Genomic DNA, 3,728 nt, shown 5'->3' on the forward strand with positions numbered 1-3,728 from the left:
ATGTGGAAGAGGTGAAGAAAAAAACGACGGAGGTTTTAAAAAGTATCACTTCCCATGATTTCTAGGACTGCTTCGAACAGTGGAAAACGCGTCTGGACCGATGCATATATATAAACGATGGGCTTCTTTCAGTTTCCGTCTACCAAATCCATTCACAAGGTTTTGGTTGACCCCAGGCTAAAGTAGAAGATACATGCCGAAGGTGCCACGCAGTAAGACTGAACCCTTCCGTCAGTAATTACCATAGTATTGCACCTGGAAAGTTACATTCTGGAGCACCAGTCCGGGCAAGGTTGTTTATGGAAGACCAGCAGTTACCCATGCATATCAGCCTCCCCTCTCCACGCCACCGATGTTATCCAAGGGAAAGGCGAACGCTGATATAGCTTGGCACCAGTGACGTCGCAACTCATTTCTACGGCTGAGTGAACTGGAGAAGCGTGAAATAAAGTATCTTGCTCAAGAACACAACACACGGTCCGGTCCGGGAATCGAACTCACTACCTCATGACTGTGAGCCCGACGCTCTAGCCGCTGAGCCATTCGCCTTCACATATATGTGAAGCCATGCGCCTTCACATGTGTGTGTGTGTTTTTGTGTGTGTACGCGCGTGTGCGTGCGTGTGCGTGTCTTTGTGTTTGTCTACCACCAACACTTTACAACTAAAGCTGGTTTGTTTAGCGTCCCCGTAAGACCGACAGGATTGAAACAAGTAAAAGAATACAAGAAACTAATACTGGTATTTTATATACCTGATCGCCTTTTGAATTGAAATCGTTGTTGAGAAAAATTTCTGAAATATTAAGAAATAGGCATAGGCGTGGTTGTGTGGTAAGAAGCTTGCCTCCCCAACGACATGGTTCCGAGTTCAATCCCACTGCGTTGCGCGTTAGGCAAGTGTCTTCTACTATAACCTCAGGCCGACGTAAGCCTTGTGAGTAGATTTGGTAGACGGAAACTGAAACGTGAGTGGTTTGTGATCCATGAATACTGTAAACGTGCGGCCTTCAAGGAAATAGCGAAAGTTGCGGACACCTAGATGGACAGCCAGTAGTTCCCTGTCAAAAGCACTGTATTTCTGTTCATGGGGTCGTAGTTGTCGGCTGAAGAAGGCTGTGTCGGATGCGTCAACTGTGAATGCAGTCCAAGCTGACATATGAGGATGGGACAGCATGGTTACTCGAGCCAGGGCTTGCTTTGTGGATTCGAAGGCTGAAGTCATCGTACTATTCCATTCCACCTGCCTTTTTGAACTCTCTTTTTGTATAGGGGTCTCATCACTTTTGCTGCAGAAGGGATGAAGCGATGGTAAATATTTACCATGCCCACGAATTGATGTAGAGCCTTGCTTGTGGTGGGGCATGGAAAGGATAGGATACCTTTTTCCTTTTTCTGGCAGGAGTGTAGCGCCGGCATTTGTGTTTCGATGTCTCAAGAAGTCGATTTCTGTTGCACCAAAAACGCACTTGGCGGGCTTGATTACTAAACCATACTGTTCCAGCCGATCAAAGAGCGTCATTAGATGCTTTTTATGTAGCTCTGTAAGGATATCATCTAAGTAAGCAAAGACAAAATCGATTCCTCTGCACACAGTGTCCATCAGGCGTTGGAAGGATTGTGCTGCGTTTTTCAGCCCAATGGTGTACGTAGGAATTCGTACAGACCGAAAGGAGTGATCACAGCGGTTTTCGGGACATCGTCGTCTTGTACTCGTATTTGGCGATATCCCCGGATGAGGTTAACTTTGGAGAAAATCGAGCACCCGGCTAGCTGGGCTGAAAAATCCTGTATAGGTGGAATGGGGTAGCGGTCAGGTGTCGTATCCGCGTTGAGATGGCGGTAATCTCCGCAGGGTCGATAACCTCCGTTGGATTTGGGGGCCACATGCAGGGGTGATGACCAGGGACTGCTTGATCGGCGAACTATGCCCAACGCCTCCATATTGTCGAACTCGGCCTTTGCAATTGCAAATTTGTCTGATGATAGACGACATGCGCGGCTGTGCACTGGGGGGGGGGGTGGAGATGTGATGTGTCACCACGTGGTGGGCTGTAGGTTTGGAGAATGTCGGAGTAGTGAGATGGGGACGAATTAGAAGAAGATTCAAGAATTCGTTCTTGGTCTGCGAGATGATTGCTATGCGGAGGACGCCATGTGCAGTTGTTGAAAGAGTCACGGAAGCGTATGTGTTGTTGTCGAGGAGTCGTCTTCCCCGCAAATCAACCAGCAGCAAGTGTGCTCGAAGAAAGTCTGCACCGATTATGCGCTGATGGACATCGGCGATGGTGAATGCCCATGTGTATTTTCGTGAACCGGTGTTGAGAGAAAGGGTGCGACGACTGTATGCCTCGATTGTGGACCCGTTCGTAGCTGTTAAAGGTTGGCTCTGCTTTCCGTGACGGAGGTCCCTTGCCGACGCCGGGATCACGCTGACTTCTGCTCCTGTATCGACTAGGAACCTGCGTCCGGAGCTGCGATCGCGGACATAGAGGAACATTTGGTTGTGTCTGGATTTCCCTGGGTCACTGGTAAAAAGGTCCCGAAGCTACATGCTTGTTTGCACTTTGTCGCCTTTTCACCGAACTTTGCGTGGTAGAAGTACAGGTCATCATGTTTAACCCTACCCTGTCTCAGGGCCGACCTTATGGCGTTGACCATGACACCACTGGATAAAAAATGTTTGTCAGCTGTCTTTGCTAATTGCCGCAGGTCCTTGATTTCGGTCTGTGTTATGAGGCCCTGGACCTGGAGTGGCAGCTTGCGGAGGAAAGTGACTCACCTGCGGGAAGGGGGGGACTAATGCCAACATCCTGTTCATCAGTTCCGAAGGCTTGGAATCGCCTAATTCCTCCTCCAATATCTTGGCTGCTGCTTCTCTTTCATTGCATCGGAATGTATCCACTAGCCTATCTTTCAATATAGCGTATTTTTTCGTTGGTGGGGGTTAAAATGTCCAGCACTCTCGTTGCTATATCTTCTTCTAGTGCCGCCACAACGTGAGAGTACTTCGTTACCTTGTTTATATCGAATTGAGGTACCGCCTGCGCGAACCACAGTTCATCCCTCTTAGGCCAGAACTGTGGTAGCATCAGTGTTTGTTTCGATAGCAAGAGCTGTTCTTCTATCGTCGGAGTCACCAGTTAGAGCTTTGTTAAGCTATATGCAAACAAACTAATGGAGACGAGAATACATTTTTCAAAGATTTATTACTTTACGTACATCAGGGCTTAAGTCGCCAGTTATTTCTGTTTAGCTCATTCAGATTCGTTATACACTCACTGTTGACATTCTTTTGATTACCTTCTCCTCCAGAAGTCCCTTTTTTTTTTTTTTTTTGCTACTGACCAACTTCCGAATCTTTTCCTTTTGGCCGGCACATAGAAAAAAATATTTTTTGTAACTAAACTTTCAAATTTCGTATACTGGTAGAATGTGTCATTTAAAACATCATTTACTCTTGGCGTTTTTAAGAAAATTCTTTATTTTCGAAGTTATTTCGTGTTAAAGTTGTCGGATTTCGGTAATTTCAACCAATCAATGACGTCTATTGGGGTGAAAACAATTACTTCTGTGGTTTGTCAACAAGATGTTGACAAAGAATTTTCTTAAAAACGCCAAGAGTAAATGATGTTTTAAATGACACATTCTACCAGTATACGAAATTTGAAAGTGTTTAGTTACAAAAAATTATTTTTTCTATGTGCCGGCCAAAAGGAAAAGATCCCCA

This window comes from Octopus bimaculoides, chromosome 7 (genome assembly GCF_001194135.2).
Source record: "Octopus bimaculoides isolate UCB-OBI-ISO-001 chromosome 7, ASM119413v2, whole genome shotgun sequence".
Taxonomy (NCBI): Eukaryota; Metazoa; Mollusca; class Cephalopoda; order Octopoda; family Octopodidae; genus Octopus; species Octopus bimaculoides.